General features: G+C 48.9%; 1 pseudogene; it reads left to right on the forward strand.

The window, feature by feature from the left end:
* LOC110503406 overlaps window positions 1–20,633 on the forward strand; it is a 91,958-nt pseudogene that overhangs the window by 54,821 nt on the left and 16,504 nt on the right.

The raw sequence follows: 20,633 nt of genomic DNA on the forward strand, positions 1-20,633 counted from the left end.
CAGTCTCTCTCTCACTCTCTCTTCTATCACAGTCTCTCTCTCTTGCTCTCTTCTATCAGTCTCTCTCTCTCTCTCTCTCTTCTATCACAATCTCTCTCTCTCTCGCTCTCTCTTCTATCACAGTCTCTCTCTCTCTTCTATCACAGTCTCTCTCTATTGCTCTTCTATCACAGTCTCTCTCTCTCGCTCTCTCTTCTATTTCAGTCTCTCTCTCTCTCGCTCTCTCTCTTCTATCGCAGTCTCTCTCTCTCGCTCTCTCTTCTCTCGCAGTCTCTCTCTTGCTCTCTTTTCTATCACAGTATCACCCTCTCTCTCTATCTCTCTTATATTACAGTCTCTCTCTCTCTCTTCTATCACAGCCAATCTCTCTCTCTTCTATCACAGTCAATCTCTCTCTCTCGCTCTCTCTTCTATCACAGTCTCCCTCTCACTCTCTCTTCTATCACAGTCTCTCTCTCTTGCTCTCTTCTATCAGTCTCTCTCTCTCTCTCTCTTTCTTCTATCACAATCTCTCTCTCTCTCGCTCTCTCTTCTATCACAGTCTCTCTCTCTCTTCTATCACAGTCTCTCTCTCTCGCTCTCTCCTCTATCACAGTCTCTCTCTCTCTTCTATCACAGTCTCTCTCTCTTAATTTCTTATGGCTGCAGGGTCAGTATTGAGTAGCTTGGATGAAAAGGTGCCCATTGTAAACGGCCAGCTCCTCAGTCTCAGTTGCTAATATATGCATAGTATTGGATAGAAAACACTCTAAAGTTTCCAAAACTGTCAAAATATTGTCTGTGAGTATAACAGAACTGACATTGCAGGCGAAACCCTGAGGAAAATCAAACAAGGAAGTGGCTTCTATTTTGAAAACTCCATGTTCCATAGCCTCCCTTTCCTCCATTTAAAGGGATATCAACCAGATTAATTTTATCTATCACTTCCTCAAGTTGTCAACAGTCTTCAGACAAAGTTTCAGGCTTTTATTTTGAAAAATGAGCCAGAAAGATAACATTGCGTTAAGTGGTTGCATGAGTTTTGCTCACGCAACAGAGTTTGGGCTGCCATTGCCTTTCCCTGATTTAAAGTAACTCTGCTTTTTTCTCCATCAACCAGGGTAACGATTTCAAATGTACCACCGTTTATTCCCAATGAGCTGTTGGAGAGCGAGTTAATGCGCTTTGGGAAGTTATGTAGTTTCAAACACCCGGCTTAGAAACAGGTCATGTCGTTTCAAACACCCGGCTCTGAAACAGGTCATGTCATTTCAAACACCCAGCTCTGAAACAGGTTATGTCGTTTCAAACACCCGGCTCTGAAACAGGTTGTCGTTTCAAACACCTGGCTCTGAAACAGGTTATGTCGTTTCAAACACCGGGCTCTGAAACAAGTTATGTCGTTTCAAACTCCCGGCTCAGAAACAGGTCATGTCGTTTCAAACACCCGGCTCTGAAACAGGTTATGTCGTTTCAAACACCCGGCTCTGAAACAGGTTATGTCGTTTCAAACACCCGGCTCTGAAACAGGTTATGTCGTTTCAAACACCCGGCTCTGAAACAGGTTATGTTATTTCGGCGACAGGTGTTTATGTTTTTGGACTCACCGGAGCAGACTTTGGAGTTTAAAGAGTCATTATGACAGTAGAATGTATATGGTTTATGCTAGTACGGGTAGTCAACAGTGTTTTGAGTGTGGGGATGTTGGTCCTAAGTGACATGCTTAACCGAAAAGGGAGAAGGCCGAGTGAGGGGCGCAGGTGGTCCTCTTAACGCCTGGGCCCACTGATGTAGGGAGAGGTGGTCCTCGTAACGCCTGGGCCCACTGATGTAGGGAGAGGTGGTCCTCGTAACTCCTGGGCCCACTGATGTAGGGAGAGGTGGACCTCGTAACGCCTGGGCCCACTGATATAGGGAGAGGTGGTCCTCGTAACGCCTGGGCCCACTGATGTAGGGAGAGGTGGACCTCGTAACGCCTGGGCCCACTGATGTAGGGAGAGGTGGACCTCGTAACGCCTGGGCCCACTGATGTAGGGAGAGGTGGTCCTCGTAACGCCTGGGCCCACTGATATAGGGAGAGGTGGTCCTCGTAACTCCTGGGCCCACTGATGTAGGGAGAGGTGGACCTCGTAACGCCTGGGCCCACTGATGTAGGGAGAGGTGGTCCTCGTAACGCCTGGGCCCACTGATGTAGGGAGAGGTGGACCGACAGCGGTAGAGCAGCCACAAGCACCTGTTGCTTAGGAACAAGTTGTCCGTGTTGAGGGCACGGAGTTGCAGCTTGTACCAGAGGGGAACATAGCATCTGTTATGCAGCAGAAAAATATTGTTGCAGGAGGTAAGGATGGATCTGAGGAGCCATTTCCCCACACTGGTGAGGAGATACCCAGTACAAGTCATGGGGTACAGGAGGGGTTCAGGTGGAGCTAGTCTCCCAGGTAGTGGAGGAGATGCCTGGTATGAGTGATGGGGTACATGAGGGGTTCAGGAGGGGCTAGTCTCCCAGGTAGTGGAGGAGATGTCAAATCAAATCAAATTTTATTTGTCACATACACATGGTTAGCAGATGTTAATGCGAGTGTAGCGAAATGCTTGTGCTTCTAGTTCCGACACTGCAGTAATAACCAACAAGTAATCTAGCTAACAATTCCAAAACTACAATCTTATAGACACAAGTGTAAGGGGATAAAGAATATGTACATAAAGATATATGAATGAGTGGTGGTACAGAGCGGCATAGGCAAGATACAGTAGATGGTATTGAGTGCAGTATATACATATGAGATGAGTATGTAAACAAAGTGGCATAGTTAAAGTGGCTAGTGATACATGTATTACATAAAGATGCAGTAGATGATATAGAGTACAGTATATACGTATACATATGAGATGAATAATGTAGGGTATGTAAACATTATATTAGGTACCATTGTTTAAAGTGGCTAGTGAAATATTTACATCATTTCCCATCAATTCCCATTATTATTAGAGGCTGGAGTTGAGTCAGTGTGTTGGCAGCAGCCACTCAATGTTAGTGGTGGCTGTTTAACAGTCTGATGGCCTTGAGATAGAAGCTGTTTTTCAGTCTCTCGGTCCCAGCTTTGGTGCACCTGTACTGACCTCGCCTTCTGGATGATAGCGGGGTGAACAGGCAGTGGCTCGGGTGGTTGTTGTCCTTGATGATCTTTATGGCCTTCCTGTGACATCGGGTGGTGTAGGTGTCCTGGAGGGCAGGTAGTTTGCCCCCGGTGATGCGTTGTGCAGACTTCACTACCCTCTGGAGAGCCTTACGGTTGTGGGCTCTCGATTGTGCATCTGTAGAAGTTTGTGAGTGCTTTTGGTGACAAGCCGAATTTCTTCAGCCTCCTGAGGTTGAAGAGGCGCTGCTGCGCCTTCTTCACGATGCTGTCTGTGTGGTTGGACCAATTCAGTTTGTCTGTGATGTGTACGCCAAGGAACTTAAAACTTACTACCCTCTCCACTACTGTTCCATCGATGTGGATAGGGGGGTGTTCCCTCTGCTGTTTCCTGAAGTCCACAATCATCTCCTTAGTTTTGTTGACGTTGAGTGTGAGGTTATTTTCCTGACACCACACTCCGAGGGCCCTCACCTCCTCCCTGTAGGCCGTCTCGTCGTTGTTGGTAATCAAGCCTACCACTGTTGTGTCGTCCGCAAACTTGATGATTGAGTTGGAGGCGTGCGTGGCCACGCAGTCGTGGGTGAACAGGGAGTACAGGAGAGGGCTCAGAACGCACCCTTGTGGGGCCGCAGTGTTGAGGATCAGCGGGGTGGAAATGTTGTTGCCTACCCTCACCACCTGGGGGCGGCCCGTCAGGAAGTCCAGTACCCAGTTGCACAGGGCGGGGTCGAGACCCAGGGTCTCGAGCTTGATGACGAGCTTGGAGGGCACTATGGTATTAAATGCCGAGCTGTAGTCGATGAACAGCATTCTCACATAGATATTCCTCTTGTCCAGATGGGTTAGGGCAGTGTGCAGTGTGGTTGAGATTGCATCGTCTGTGGACCTATTTGGGCGGTAAGCAAATTGGAGTGGGTCTAGGGTGTCAGGTAGGGTGGAGGTGATATGGTCCTTGACTAGTCTCTCAAAGCACTTCATGATGACGGAAGTGAGTGCTACGGGGCGGTTGTCGTTTAGCTCAGTTACCTTAGCTTTCTTGGGAACAGGAACAATGGTGGCCCTCTTGAAGCATGTGGGAACAACAGACTGGGATAGGTATTGATTGAATATGTCCGTAAACACACCAGCCAGCCAGATGTCCACTATGAGTGATGGGGTACAGGAGGGGTTCAGGTGTGGCTAGTCTCCAGGTAGTGGAGGAGATGTCCACTACGAGTGATGGGGTAAAGGAGGGCTTCAGGTGGAGCTAGTCTCCCAGGTAGTGGAGGAGATGTCCACTACGAGTGATGGGGTACAGGATGGCTTCAGGTGGAGCTAGTCTCCCAGGTAGTGGAGGAGATGTCCACTTCGAGTGATGGGGTACTGGAGGGGGTTCAGCTGGACTCCAGTCTCCCAGGTAGTGGAGGAGATGTCCACTACGAGTGATGGGGTACATGAGGGGTTCAGGTGGTGCTAGTCTCCCAGGTATTGGAGGAGATGTCCACTACAAGTGATGGGGTACAGGAGGGGGTTCAGGTGAGGCTAGTCTCCCAGGTAGTTTAGGAGATGCCTGGTACGAGTGATGGGGTACAGGATGGGGTTCAGGTGGAGCTAGTCTCCCAGGTAGTTTAGGAGATGCCTGGTACGAGTGATGGGGTACAGGAGGGGGTTCAGGTGTAGCTAGTCTCCCAGGTAGTTTAGCAGATGCCTGGTACGAGTGATGGGGTACAGGAGGGGGTTCAGGTGAGGCTAGTCTCCCAGGTAGTTTAGGAGATGCCTGGTACGAGTGATGGGGTACAAGTAAGGAGTGTTGAGAGGAGTCAGGTGTCTGTGGCCTCAGTTGAGGAGGATCAGGAGAAGGATATGAACATCTCTTTTGATTTGATAGCAGCTAGTGACATCTAAATGTACAATCTAGAAGAGGTAATTTATTGAACCTTTATTTAACTAGGCAAGTCAGTTAATAACAAATTCTTATTTACAACAAAGACCTACTGGGGACAAATGGGTTAACTGCCTAGTTCAGGGGAAGAACGACATATTTTTACCTTGTCAGCTCTGGGATTCAATCTAGCAACCTTTCGGTTCCTGGCCCAACGCTCTAACCACTAGGCTACCTGCCGCCCCAGGTAAATGGGTTCCTGGATCAGACTTTTGGGAAATCTGTCAAATTGACACATTTCTTTGATGTTGAGGTCAGCTGTGGTGTTACAGAAGACGGTGGGGTTAGATCAGTTGAATGTGAAGAAGCGTTTCCGCTTGAGATAATTTGTTACTGCTGTCACGGCAGCAAAAGGTAGTGGGAAAAGTGGTAAGGATAAGGGAAAAGTGGTAAGGATAAGGGAAAAGTGGTAAGGATAAGGGAAAAGTGGTAAGGATAAGGGAAAAGTGGTAAGGATAAGGGAAAAGTGGTAAGGTTAAGGGAAAAGTGATAAGGATAAGGGAAAAGTGGTAAGGTTAAGGGGAAAGTGGTAAGGATAAGGGAAAAGTGATAAGGTTAAGGGAAAAGTGGTAAGGATAAGGGAAAGAGGTAAGGATAAGGCTAAAGTAAAACAATGATAATGATCATGCCTCGTAGGGTGATTTTTCTGAGTGTGATATATAATTGTGTACTACATAAGCAAACTCACATGGGTTATATTGGCTTTGAGGTCAGCCTTGCATTTTGTAGGTGACAGAAGCAAAACGGTCACCTTTTACAGCGATGTGCTCGCCATGACGATTTTGCGTCACAAAGAGTTGGAAGAAGGATGTAAGTCAACTTGTAAGGGCCCTTTATGATGGAAAATGGAGCAAGCCAATGGTCGGCTTGGGGCCAGAGTATGATGACCTTGTGGCTGAACTGATCTACAATTATAGAGTGGGAGAATATCGCCTAGGCAACGACTTCCTCAGTTTGACTCTGCAGTCTAGCCAGGCTGTCAGCAATGCTAAGCTGCTTGGTTGGCCCCTCACTGGGGTTGGAAAGGGCCTCTATATGGCTGAGGCCCCAGGAGGTTATCGCCTCTACCTGGTGGACAAAGAACAGCCTCCCACTGATCCTGTACAGAAGGTGTGTCTGGCAGGGTCTGACCTGCAGGAATCAATACACGGCTGCTCCTCCCTTCTGGGGACGAAGGTGAAAGAGGGCAATAAGGAGAAGAAGACTGTGCTGATGGGATTCACAGAAACTCAGTGTAAACTAGAGCTTCACAACATTTTTGGGACAGTAGATCATGTACCAGCCTTCGGGCAGATAGCATTCTCCTGTCCACGTGAGCAGTTGGCAGATCTTGAAGCCTTGATGACAAAAGGAAACCGTAAAATCCTTACTCCCTTGGTTAGCCTGGATGCCCCTGGGAAGGCTTGGTTAACCTGGTCTCCCCTGGGAAGGCTTGGTTAGCCTGGACTCCCCTGGGAAGGCTTGGTTAGCCTGGATGCTCCTGGGAAGGCTTGGTTAGCCTGGACACCCCTGGGAAGGCTTGGTTAGTCTGGTGTCCCCTGGGAAGGCTTGGTTAGTCTGGTGTCCCCTGGGAAGGCTTGGTTAGCCTGGACTCCCTTGGGAAGGCTTGGTTAGCCTGGACTCCCTTGGGAAGGCTTGGTTAGTCTGGTGTCCCCTAGGAAGGCTTGGTTAGTCTGGTGTCCCCTGGGAAGGCTTGGTTAGCCTGGATGCCCCTGGGAAGGCTTGGTTAGTCTGGTGTCCCCTGGGAAGGCTTGGTTAGTCTGGTCTCCCCTGGGAAGGCTTGGTTAGCCTGGATTCCCCTGGGAAGGCTTGGTTAGCCTGGACACCCCTGGGAAGGCTTGGTTAGCCTGGACTCCCCTGGGAAGGCTTGGTTAGTCTGGTGTCCCCTGGGAAGGCTTGGTTAGTCTGGTGTCCCCTGGGAAGGCTTGGTTAGCCTGGATGCCCCTAGGAAGGCTTGGTTAGCCTGGACTCCCCTGGGAAGGATTGGTTAGTCTGGTGTCCCCTGGGAAGGATTGGTTAGCCTGGACTCCCCTGGGAAGGATTGGTTAGCCTGGACTCCCCTGGGAAGGCTTGGTTAGCCTGGACTCCCCTGGGAAGGATTGGTTAGCCTGGACTCCCCTGGGAAGGCTTGGTTAGCCTGGACTCCCCTGGGAAGGCTTGGTTAGCCTGGACTCCCCTGGGAAGGCTTGGTTAGCCTGGACTCCCCTGGGAAGGATTGGTTAGCCTGGACTCCCCTGGGAAGGCTTGGTTAGCCTGGACTCCCCTGGGAAGGCTTGGTTAGCCTGGACTCCCCTGGGAAGGCTTGGTTAGCCTGGACTCCCCTGGGAAGGCTTGGTTAGCCTGGACTCCCCTGGGAAGGCTTGGTTAGCCTGGACTCCCCTGGGAAGGCTTGATTAGCCTGGACTCCCCTGGGAAGGCTTGGTTAGCCTGGATTCCCCTGGGAAGGCTTGGTTAGCCTGGACTCCCCTGGGAAGGCTTGGTTAGCCTGGACTCCCCTGGGAAGGCTTGGTTAGCCTGGACTCCCCTGGGAAGGCTTGGTTAGCCTGGACTCCCCTGGGAAGGCTTGGTTAGCCTGGACTCCCCTGGGAAGGCTTGGTTAGTCTGGTGTCCCCTGGGAAGGCTTGGTTAGCCTGGACTCCCCTGGGAAGGCTTGGTTAGCCTGGACTCCCCTGGGAAGGCTTGGTTAGCCTGGACTCCCCTGGGAAGGCTTGGTTAGCCTGGACTCCCCTGGGAAGGCTTGATTAGTCTGGTGTCCCCTGGGAAGGCTTGGTTAGCCTGGACTCCCCTGGGAAGGATTGGTTAGCCTGGACTCCCCTGGGAAGGCTTGGTTAGTCTGGTGTCCCCTGGGAAGGCTTGGTTAGCCTGGATGCCCCTAGGAAGGCTTGGTTAGCCTGGACTCCCCTAGGAAGGCTTGGTTAGCCTGGACTCCCCTGGGAAGGCTTGGTTAGCCTGGACTCCCCTGGGAAAGCTTGATTAGCCTGGATGCTCCTGGGAAGGCTTGGTTAGCCTGGACTCCCCTGGGAAGGATTGGTTAGCCTGGACTCCCCTGGGAAGGCTTGGTTAGCCTGGACTCCCCTGGGAAGGCTTGGTTAGCCTGGATGCTCCTGGGAAGGCTTGGTTAGCCTGGACTCCCCTGGGAAGGATTGGTTAGCCTGGACTCCCCTGGGAAGGATTGGTTAGCCTGGACTCCCCTGGGAAGGCTTGGTTAGTCTGGTGTCCCCTGGGAAGGCTTGGTTAGCCTGGATGCCCCTAGGAAGGCTTGGTTAGCCTGGACTCCCCTAGGAAGGCTTGGTTAGCCTGGACTCCCCTGGGAAGGCTTGGTTAGCCTGGACTCCCCTGGGAAGGCTTGATTAGCCTGGACTCCCCTGGGAAGGCTTGGTTAGCCTGGATGCCCCTGGGAAGGCTTGGTTAACCTGGTCTCCCCTGGGAAGGCTTGGTTAGCCTGGATTCCCCTGGGAAGGCTTGATTAGCCTGGATGCTCCTGGGAAGGCTTGGTTAGCCTGGACTCCCCTGGGAAGGATTGGTTAGCCTGGACTCCCCTGGGAAGGCTTGGTTAGCCTGGATGCCCCTGGGAAGGCTTGGTTAACCTGGTCTCCCCTGGGAAGGCTTGGTTAGCCTGGACTCCCCTGGGAAGGCTTGATTAGCCTGGATGCTCCTGGGAAGGCTTGGTTAGCCTGGACTCCCCTGGGAAGGATTGGTTAGCCTGGACTCCCCTGGGAAGGCTTGGTTAGCCTGGACTCCCCTGGGAAGGCTTGGTTAGCCTGGACTCCCCTGGGAAGGCTTGGTTAGCCTGGACTCCCCTGGGAAGGCTTGGTTAGTCTGGACTCCCCTGGGAAGGCTTGGTTAGCCTGCGAAGGCTACAGTACAAGTGGTCATTTGGACTGATTCAGATGCATATGAGATCTGCTTGATATTTTTCTTGTTCTTTGTGTTGTGGGTCCCCAGACCCAATAAAGGTTATTTGCATCTCAAACTCTCTTTCTATCTCTCTCTGTATTCCTCTGTCTCTCTAATATCACTTGTCTCTCTCTCTCTCTCTCTTTTTCTCACTCATTCTTTCTCTCCTATCCCTATATCCTTTCTTCTCTCTTTCTCTCCCTCTCTCCCTCTTCTCTCTCAGTCTCTCGCTCTTTCTCTCCTATCCCAGTCTTTCTTCCATCCCTCTTTCTGTGCACTTCTTACTCCCTCTTTCTGCCTTCTCAACACTGTTTGTGAGACAGGACCCAGGGATCTGTTTGCTTCAGCATGGCCTGTTTATATTGATGCCATTACTAACAGGTCAATTCATTTGATCGATGAGATAAAGGACTCACCCCCTTTGGGGATACTGAGTGTGTGTCTGTTCGTACGTGTGTGTGTGTGTGTGTGTGTGTGTGTGTGTGTGTGTGTGTGTGGGATCCAAATGTCCTCACAAGGATAGTAAAACAAGGAACATTTGACAAGTGGGGACATTTCGCCCCAAAGGAAAATATGTCCACACAGAAACAGAAATGGAAACAGCTTTAGGCATACAACAATGCAGGCAAACACATTTGTTCTCTCCCCCCCCCCCCCCCCTCTCTCTCTTACACACACACACACACACACAAACACACACACACACACACACACACACACACACACACACACACACACACACACACACACACACACACACACACACACACACACTCTCTCTCTCTCTATCAGAGATGAATGGTGTTCGTCATCATGTTAGTTCAATAATATAATAGACTGTGAGTTATGGAGAAATTATAGGATTGTTAATTAATGTTTGGACTGTAGTTTGTTGATGTGTAGCGATGAATATATGATGCATGAATTTTCATGAAGTGACAATCAAATATGGAATGTGTGTGTGTCTCTGGTGCAGGCATATTCAGTACTTTATGACATCATTTTATCTGTAAGCATTAGACATAGCACTTTACGGGTCACATAAAATCAAGTGTGTGTGTTTGTGTGTGTGGTGCTATCTCGTTAATTGTTGCATATCACGTCATAGTACCTTGAAGCATTAGCCTGACATTGAAAAGCCTCGTAAAGTGCATAGTGATTTAGTAACAGGATAAGGTTGTTTTTCTGTACACACAGCTGGAACACATGATTTAGTAACAGGATAAGGTTGTTTTTTTGTACACACAGCTGGAACACATGATTTAGTAACAGGATAAGGTTGTTTTTCTGTACACACAGCTGGAACACATGATTTAGTAACAGGTTAAGGTTGTGGTTGTCTTCTTGTGTTTCAATGGGACTCCAAATCACAGCTGGATGTGATACAGCCTGGATTCGAACCAGGGACTGTAGTGACACTTCTAGCACTGAGATGCAGTGCCTTAGACCGCTGCGCAGTCGGGGAGTACATACAGCTTAACACACGTGTACTGCCAATTACACAGAAACACGATGCTAACACACCATTAGTACCTGCAATGGCACAGAAACACGATGCTAACACACCATTAGTACCTGCAATGGCACAGAAACACGATGCTAACACACCATTAGTACCTGCAATGGCACAGAAACACGATGCTAACACACCACTAGTACCTGCTACTCAGTAAGGGACAAATGCACCACTTCATAACTGACTCTAATCACCAATATAAGATGTGTATACGTATGTGTGTGCTTGTTTGTTTGTCTGTTTGTTTGTGTGTGTGCGTGCGTGTGCGTGTGTGTGCGTGTGCGTGTTTGTGTTTGTGTTTGTGTGTGTGTGTGTGTTTGTGTGTGTGTGTGTGTATGTATTTAATTACCTCCTATTAAACAAACAGTTTAATTACGGTTTCACAGTAGAACAGAAAGTCTAACACAGGCCATCACACTTACAGAGAGGTCTCCACACTTAAATACCACCGTCATGTCTTTAACAAAGGCCAGTCACATTACATAGAGTTTACAACGAGAGAGAGAGAGAGAGAGAGAGGTTGCGAGGGAGAGAGAGAGAGAGAGAGAGCGAAGGAGAGGGAGGGAGAGAGAGAGCAACGGAGAGGGAGAGGGAGGGAGAGAGCGACGGAGAGGGAGAGGGAGAGAGAGAGCGACGGAGAGGGAGAGGGAGGGAGAGAGAGAGAGAGCGACGGAGAGGGAGAGGGAGAGAGAGAGCGACGGAGAGGGAGAGGGAGGGAGAGAGAGAGTGACGGAGAGGGAGAGGGAGAGAGAAAGAGCAAGAGAGGGAGGGAGAGAAAGAGCGATGGAGAGGGAGAGGGAGGGAGAGAGAGCGACGGAGAGGGAGAGGGAGAGGGAGGGAGAGAGAGAGCGACGGCGAGGGAGAGGGAGAGAGAGAGCGACGGAGAGGGAGGGAGAGAGAGCGACAGAGAGGGAGGGAGAGAGAGAGCGACGGAGAGGGAGGGAGAGAGAGAGCGACGGAGAGGGAGGGAGAGAGAGCGACGGAGAGGGAGGGAGAGAGAGAGCGAAGGAGAGGGAGGGAGAGAGAGAGCGACGGAGAGGGAGGGAGAGAGAGTGACGGAGAGGGAGGGAGAGAGAAAGAGCGAGAGAGGGAGGGAGAGAGAGAGTGACGGAGAGGGAGAGGGAGAGAGAAAGAGCGAGAGAGGGAGGGAGAGAGAGAGCGACGGAGAGGGAGAGGGAGAGAGAAAGAGCGAGAGAGGGAGGGAGAGAGAGAGCGACGGAGAGGGAGGGCGAGAGAGAGCGACGGAGAGGGAGAGGGAGAGAGAAAGAGCGAGAGAGGGAGATAGAGAGAGGAGGCGGGGGGCAAGATTAACTATAAAGGAATATAAAGGAAGTGTGAAGTGACGGGGCATTTGGTAAAATATAAAAAAAAACTGGGCGATTCTTCACTTTCCTGTTTTTCTTCTGTTATTCCACGTTCAGCAGTTCTGTTTCCTCCCCTCACCCATCAGTCAGGCCAGAGGGATATGTGACTGCTCAGTATGGGTGTGTCTCTCTGTGAGTGTATGTATTTGTTTGTGTCTCTCTGTGAGTGTATGTACTTGTGTGTGTCTCTCTGTGAGTGTATGTATTTGTGTGTGTCTCTCTGTGAGTGTATGTATTTGTGTGTGTCTCTCTGTGAGTGTATGTATTTGTGTGTGTCTCTCTGTGAGTGTATGTATTTGTGTGTGTCTCTCTGTGAGTGTATGTATTTGTTTGTGTCTCTCTGTGAGTGTATGTATTTGTGTGTGTGTGTGTGTGTGAGTGTGTGTGTCTGTCTCCACGTGTACATTCACTAGATTAGAGCACATACCCCTCTATATAGTACACACAGACACATACACCTCATCTGTTATGATTACCATATGTTAAAGTCAGATGTCTGGCGTACTCTGTCTATCACCTTAGGTGACTAGTGAGTGATGACTACACCTTGGTCCATATAGATCCGTTGGAAGCCCACTATGTCTGTCTGAAACACACCTTAAAACAGCCAGCATGCCCATCTCAGCCCCTTCCTACCAACCTCCATCCTTCACACACTAAAGGTCAATTCTTCCTATCAATCTCCATCACAAACTAAAGGTCATTACTTCCTATCAACCTCCATCACAAACTGAAGGTCATTACTTCCTCAGGTACTTTAGCCACTGCCCGGGCTATGCTCATATTTTACTTCTGTGCCATTGTGTGTGTGTGTGTGTGTGTGTATATGTGTGTGTGTGTGTGTGTGTGTGTGTGTGTGTGTGTGTGTGTGTGTGTGTGTGTGTGTGTGTGTGTGTGTGTGTGTGTATCCCCAGATGTATTACCCTGTCAACTCCTGGGCCACATATCTTACGTCTAACAGACAGACAGACAGACAGACAGACAGACAAACTGCCCTACTTTTGATTTGAGCGGAGGAAAGTACTTCACCTCCTTTTCCTCATATCTCTCCTCCCTGGGTCTTATATAGGTCTCTAGCTGAAGCTCGGTGATTTAGTTACTCCGAATGGTTTAAAGCAGAGCACAGGTACTTTACGGAGAAGATAGGGCCGGGCTGTTTGTCGAACTGTGTGTGAATATGTGAGTGGATGTGTGTGTGTTTTGTTTGAATGTGGATGGGTAGCGGAAAGACCATTCGTCAACACAGAAATAAACCAACACACCATAAAAAAGCTGAAAATTTAATGTTTTTTGAGGGACAGTTACATTCCACACAGATCCTGATTTTCACCTCTAAAGCCCTGACTCTCTGCAGACGACACCCTTCATTCCTACACCTATCTAAGTATGTTTATTATAGCACCAACCACATTCCACTCCCATTCGCCATTCCATCTTAACCCCCCTCCAGTCCTACCACATTCCACTCCCATTCACCATTCCATCTTAACCCCCCTCCAGTCCTACCACATTCCATTCCCTTTCGCCATTCCATCTTAACCCCCCCCCAGTCCTACCACATTCCATTCCCTTTTGTCATTCCATCTTAACCCCCCCCCCAGTCCTACCACATTCCATTCCCTTTCGCCATTCCATCTTAACCCCCCCAGTCCTACCACATTCCACTCCCATTCGCCATTCCATCTTAACCCCCCCAGTCCTACCACATTCCACTCCCATTCGCCATTCCATCTTAACCCCCCCAGTCCTACCACATTCCACTCCCATTCGCCATTCCATCTTAACCCCCCCAGTCCTACCACATTCCACTCCCATTCGCCATTCCATCTTAACCCCCCCAGTCCTACCACATTCCACTCCCATTCGCCATTCCATCTTAACCCCCCAAGTCCCACCACATTCCATTCCCTTTTGCCATTCCATCTTAACCCCCCCCCAGTCCTACCACATTCCATTCCCTTTCGCCATTCCATCTTAACCCCCCCCCAGTCCTACCACATTCCACTCCCATTCGCCATTCCATCTTAACCCCCCCCAGTCCTACCACATTCCATTCCCTTTCGCCATTCCATCTTAACCCCCCAAGTCCCACCACATTCCACTCCCATTCGCCATTCCATCTTAACCCCCCCCCAGTCCTACCACATTCCACTCCCATTCGCCATTCCATCTTAACCCCCCCCAGTCCTACCACATTCCATTCCCTTTCGCCATTCCATCTTAACCCCCCAAGTCCCACCACATTCCACTCCCATTCGCCATTCCATCTTAACCCCCCCCCCCCAGTCCTACCACATTCCATCTTGACCAATCAGTCAGAGCTGCATCAGAAAACTGATCTGTCTCCTCTCCTCTCCACTCCTCTCCTCTCCTCTCCTCTCCTCTCCTCTCCTCTCCTCTCCTCTCCTCTCCTCTCCTCTCCTCTCCTCTCCACTCCTCTCCTCTCCTCTTCTCACCTCTCCTCACCTCTCCTCTCCTTTCCACTCCACTTCTCACCTCTCCTCTCCTCTCCTCTCCACTTCTCACCTCTCGGATAAATGGGAAGCTGAGAGTGTGAATCAAAAGCAAAATGGCACATTTGAGCAGGGAGAGATGGAAACTATGAGTGATAGAATTACTAGACAGAATGGAAAGCAACTGGATGTGAGCAGGTCTACATAAAGTGGTGGTAATGGCACTTAAACCTCAGCATACTGCAAACACAGACAACCCATAGACACAAAAAACAAGAATCTGAGTGGCAGAAAATTATACAGGATTATGAAATTACCATAGCTTTATTAACCCCCCCCCCCCACACACACACACACACTCTCTCTCCTAGATCTGAAGGCTAACACATTATTACCCAATTCTAATATGATGACTCCCATCATGTTACACACAAGTGCGGGATCTTAATTTGACCAGTATTGCCACAGAAAAAAAACCTGCAGCAACAACATTTGAACGTGTAGTCTATAAAGCCGCGCGGCAGGTAGTCTAGTGGTTAGAGCGTTAGACCTGGAACAAGGAAGGTTGAAAGATCGAATCCCAGAACTGATGAGGTAAAAATCTCATTCTTCCACTGAACAAGGCAGTTAACCCACTGTAGGCCATCATTGAAAATAAGAATTTGTTCTGACTTGCCTGGTTAAATAAAAAAATGTGGGTTTTCAGTGAATTTATGTTAAAACGCAACACTTATCTGCAGGAAAATACATCTGTACGTGTATTGTGGTGGATCAGCTATCAGGTAATGTGGAAGATCTGGTGGGATTTTCTAGTTATGGGCTTCAAACAAAACGCTGGATCCTCTATGCAAACATGACATTCTTTTTCTCCTCTATCTGAATCTTCCTGAATACTGTTTATGTGACTGGCCAGGTTGTTATGGTTGGGACTATGAGATCTGTGTGGGCAGGACATCCTGAAGCCATTTTTACAGTATGTAAATAGTACTTCGAATAGTCAATTCAAAACAACTGCTGATACAAAACATCACACCAGAGTCTGGACCGATACTCTAAGAAAAAAAAGGCACGTTTCTAGAACCTAAAAGGGTTCTTTGGCTGAACCCTAACCATAACCCTTTTTTAGAACCATTTTGGTTCTGGGTAGAACTCTTTTGGGTTCCAGGTAGAACCCTTTCTGGAGACAGGTTCTACCTGGATCCAAAAATGGTTATCTAATGGGGACAGAGAAGAACCCATTTGGAACCACTTTTTCTAAAGAGTAGCCTGGGAGCACACAGAGTCCCTGTACATTGTGTCTGTTCCTAGTTATGTAGCCTGTGAGCACACTGTCACACCCTGACCATAGTTTGCTGTTGTATGTTTCTATGTTTTGGTTGGTCAGGGTGTGATCTGGGTGGGCATTCTATGTTACATGTCTAGTTTGTCTAGTTCTATGTTTGGCCTGATATGGTTCTCAATCAGAGGCAGGTGTTAGTCATTGTCTCTGATTGGGAACCATATTTAGGTAGCCTGTTTGGTGTTGGGTTTTGTGGGTGATTGTTCCTGTCTCTGTGTTTGCACCAGATATGACTGTTTTAGGTTTTCGCACGTTTGTTGTTTTGTTAGTTTAATCATGTACAGTTTCTTTATTAAAGAACATGAATAACCACCATGCTGCATTTTGGTCCGCCTCTCCTTCACCTCAAGAGAAACGTTACACACACAGAGTCCCTGTACATTGTGTCTGGTCCTAGTTATGTAGCCTGGGAGCACACAGAGTCCCTGTACATTGTGTCTGGTCCTAGTTATGTAGCCTGGGAGCACACAGAGTCCCTGTACATTGTGTCTGTTCTCAGCAGTTACAACCAAATGTTCTATTCTGATAGGCTTTGTGGATACGCCCCTAATCTCCAAAATGTTGGTTCGGTAGGAAGCTAAGGTCAAGTTATAAATTAACTGCTCTGTCAGTCAGTCCGTCTGTCCGCCCACCCACTCGTCCAACCGCCTGTCTGCCAGCCGCCTGTAAGACTGTCCATTAGTCCGTCCGCCCACCCGTCTGCCAGTCCGTCCACCCGTCTGCCTGTCAGTCGGTCTTTCAGCCCATCCGCCCGTCCACCTGTCCGTCGGTCCACCTGTCCGTCGGTCCACCCACCTGTCCGTCCGTCCGCCGATCTGACCGTCGGTCCGCCCACCTGTCTGTCCGTCCGTCCGACCACCCACCTGTCTGTCCGTACGTCCGTCCAGCCACCTGTCTGTCCGTCCGTCCGTCCAGCCACCTGTCCGTCTGTCCGCCCACCTGTCTGTCTGTCCGCCCACCTGTCTGTCTGTCCGCCCACCTGTCTGTCTGTCCGCCCACCTGTCTGTCCGTCCGTCCGCCCACCCACCTGTCTGTCCGTCCGTCTGTCCACCCACCTGTCTGTCCGTCCGCCCACCTATCTGTCAGTCTGTCCGTCCGTCCACCCACCTGTCCGTCCGTCCACCTGTCTGTCAGTCTGTCCATCCGTCCACCTGTCTGTCCGTCCGCCCGTCCACCTGTCTATCCGTCCGTCCGTCCGTCCACCTGTCTGTCCGTCCCTTCGTCCTCCCACCTGTCTGTCTGTCCGCCCACCTGTCTGTCTGTCCACCCACCTGTCTGTCTGTCCGCCCACCTGTCTGTCCGTCCGTCCGCCCACCCACCTGTCTGTCCGTCTGTCCGTCCACCCACCTGTCTGTCTGTCCACCCACCTGTCTGTCTGTCCGCCCAAACTGTCTGTCCGTCCGTCCGCCCACCCACCTGTCTGTCCGTCTGTCTGTCCACCTGTCTGTCCGTCCGTCTCCAATCTGTTTTCGTTCTTCTCATCACCAGTTCTGTTTAATTGTTCAGGTTTGAAAAGTGACAAAGTTGAGATCTATCTCCCATCTCCTTATCTCTGCCTTTCCTTCCATTCTGTCTCCCCATTTGTATTGATCAGTGACAGAACGTTCACAGAGTCAGCTCTGTGTGAAAGACGAGGAAATATAAATTATTGTGGCATATTGTGTGTGTGTGTCTATGTGTGTGTGTGTGTCTATGTGTGTGTGTGTGTCTATGTGTGTGTGTGTGTCTATGTGTGTGTGTGTGTCTATGTGTGTGTGTGTCTATGTGTGTGTGTGTGTGTGTTTGTGTGTATGTGTCTATGTGTGTGTGTGTGTGTGTGTGTGTGTGTGTGTGTGTGTGTGTGTGTGTGTGTGTGTGTGTGTGTGTGTGTGTGTGTGTGTGTGTCTATGTGTGTGTGTGTGTGTGTGTGTGTGTGTGTGTGTGTGTGTGTGTGTGTGTGTGTGTGTGTGTGTGTGTGTGTGTGTGTGTGTCTATGTGTGTGTGTGTGTGTGTGTGTGTGTGTGTGTGTGTGTGTGTGTGTGTGTGTCGTGTGTGTGTGTGTGTGTGTGTGTGTGTGTGTGTGTGTGTGTGTGCGTGCGTGTGTGTGTGTGTGTGCGCGTGCATGCGTGTGTGTGTGTGTCTATGTGTGTATGTGTGTGTGTGTGTGTGTGTGTGTGTGTGTGTGTGTGTGTGTGTGTGTGTGTGTGTGTGTGTGTGTGTGTGTGTGTGTGTGTGTGTGTGCGTGCGTGTGTGTGTGTGTGTGTGTGCGTGCATGCGTGTGTGTGTGTGTGTGTGTGTCTATGTGTGTGTGTGTGTCTACGTGTGTGTGTGTGTGTTTGTGTCTGACACTCTCTGCTAGTGAGTCTGTTGATGTCAGGGGATGACAGTTGCTGCATGCTTGGTGAAAGAGGCACTGAAGGGGAAAGGAGAGAGAGACCTTTACTATGGTTCTTCTTCTCTCCTCTTATATCCCTCTCTCTCTTCACAAGTGTCCATTTTCTCTGCTTTCTCCCTCTCAATATCTGCCATTCCAATCCTTAATCTCTGGGACACTGATGATAGAAAACACAAACACACGAACACACACACACACACACACACACACACATAGTACTAAGAGCTCCGAGACTGCTCTAGGAGATTCCATTCAGAAATCATTAACCTTCACCACTGAGCACACAGAGGACAGGAGAGAAAATGAGGCAAATCCAATAATACTACAGACTCAGAAGTAACAAGGTTTAACTGTGTGCTCCCAGGCTTCATAACTAGGACCAGACACAATGTATAGGGACTCTGTGTGCTCCCAGGCTTCAGAACTAGGACCAGACACAATGTACAGGGACTCTGTGTGCTCCCAGGCTACATAACTAGAACCAGACACAATATACAGGGACTCTGTGTGCTCCCAGGCTTCATAACTAGGACCAGACATAATATACAGGGATTCTGTGTGCTCCCAGGCTTCATAACTAGGACCAGACACAATGTACAGGGACTCTGTGTGCTCCCAGGCTACATAACTAGGACCAGACACAATATGCAGGGACTCTGTGTGCTCCCAGGCTACATAACTAGGACCAGACACAGTATACAGGGACTCTGTGATCTCACAGGCTTCATAACTAGGACCAGACACAATGTACAGGGACTCTGTGTGCTCCCAGGCTACATAACTAGGACCAGACACAATATGCAGGGACTCTGTGTGCTCCCAGGCTACATAACTAGGACCAGACACAGTATACAGGGACTCTGTGATCTCACAGGCTTCAGAACTAGGACCAGACACAATGTACAGGGACTCTGTGTGCTCACAGGCTACATAACTAGGACCAGACACAATGTACAGGGACTCTGTGTGCTTACAGGCTACATAACCCGTGTCTCCACACATGCCTGCTCTGTGATGAGCTGTCTCTCCCGTGTATCCACACATGCCTGCTCCTGTGTTCATAGGCTGTGATCTGTCTTAACAAAAGCCTGTCAGCGTCTCTCTGAGAGAAAGAAACAAACAAAAATAAATAGACATGAACTGACATGATACACTCACAAGAGATTAAAGGCATGAGATGGACATAATTTGTGTGTGTGCATGCGTGTCTGATTGTTTGCGAAAGCTTTGATAATGTGTATGTTTGGTCTGTGCTGTATTCAGTGAAAGTGTGTGCATGTCTTTCAGTGTGTTTGATGTGTTTTGTGTTTCTTGGTTGTCTTAGTAGATAGGATCCTGCCATGGCTGAGTTCATGGTTAAATATGATCTGCGACAACGACAACCAACACGACTGTCTGAGGAGGACTGAGGAGGATTGTCTGAGGAGGACTGTCTGAGGAGGTTTGTCTCAGGAGGACTGTCTGAGGAGGTTTGTCTGAGGAGGACTGAGGAGGACTGTCTGAGGAGGACAGTCTGAGGAGGATTGTCTGAGGAGGACTGTCTGAGGAGGACTGAGGAGGACTGTCTGAGGAGGACTGTCTGAGGAGGTTTGTCTGAGGAGGACTGTCTGAGGAGGACTGTCTGAGGAGGTTTGTCTGAGGAGGACTGTCTGAGGAGGACTGTCTGAGGAGGACTGTCTGAGGAGAACTGTCTGAGGAGGACTGTCTGAGGAGGACTGGCTGAGGAGAGAACCATAGTGGCTATTAAACTGTGTTACAGAGAGCAGAGGGAGGGAGAGAGAGAGAGGAATGGAGGGAGGTCTCAGAGAGAAGAGGGAGAAGTACCATTCTTCATCTGCTTTTTCTTCTTCTGCTTCTTTTTCTTCTGCTTCTTTTTCTTCTGCTTCTTTTTCTTCTTCTGCTTCTTTTTCTTCTGCTTCTTTTTCTTCTTCTGCTTCTTTTTCTTCTGCTTCTTTTTCTTCTGCTTCTTTTTCTTCTGCTTCTTTTTCTTCTTCTGCTTTTTCTTCTGCTTCTTTTTCTTCTTCTGCTTTTTCTTCTTCTGCTTCTTTTTCTTCTGCTTCTTTTTCTTCTTCTGCTTTTTCTTCTTCTGCTTCTTTTTCTTCTTCTGCTTCTTTTTCTTCTGCTTCTTTTTCTTCTTCTGCTTTTTCTTCTTCTGCTTCTTTTTCTTCATCTGCTTTTTCTTCTTCTGCTTCTTTTTCTTCTTCTGCTTTTTCTTCTGCTTCTTTTTCTTCATCTGCTTTTTCTTCTTCTGCTTCTTTTTCTTCTTCTGCTTTTTCTTCTGCTTCTTTTTCTTCATCTGCTTTTTCTTCTTCTGCTTCTTTTTCTTCTTCTGCTTTTTCTTCTGCTTCTTTTTCTTCTTCTGCTTTTTCTTCTGCTTCTTTTTCTTCTTCTGCTTTTTCTTCTTCTGCTTCTTTTTCTTCTTCTGCTTCTTTTTCTTCTTCTGCTTTTTCTTCTTCTGCTTCTTTTTCTTCTTCTGCTTCTTTTTCTTCTTCTGCTTCTTTTTCTTCTGCTTCTTTTTCTTCTTTTTCTTTTTCTTCTGCTTCTTTTTCTTCTTCTGCTTCTTTTTCTTCTTCTGCTTCTTTTTCTTCTTCTGCTTCTTTTTCTTCTGCTTCTTTTTCTTCTTCTGCTTTTTCTTCTTCTGCTTCTTTTT

This window comes from Oncorhynchus mykiss, chromosome 24, assembly GCF_013265735.2.
Source record: "Oncorhynchus mykiss isolate Arlee chromosome 24, USDA_OmykA_1.1, whole genome shotgun sequence".
NCBI lineage: Eukaryota > Metazoa > Chordata > Actinopteri > Salmoniformes > Salmonidae > Oncorhynchus > Oncorhynchus mykiss.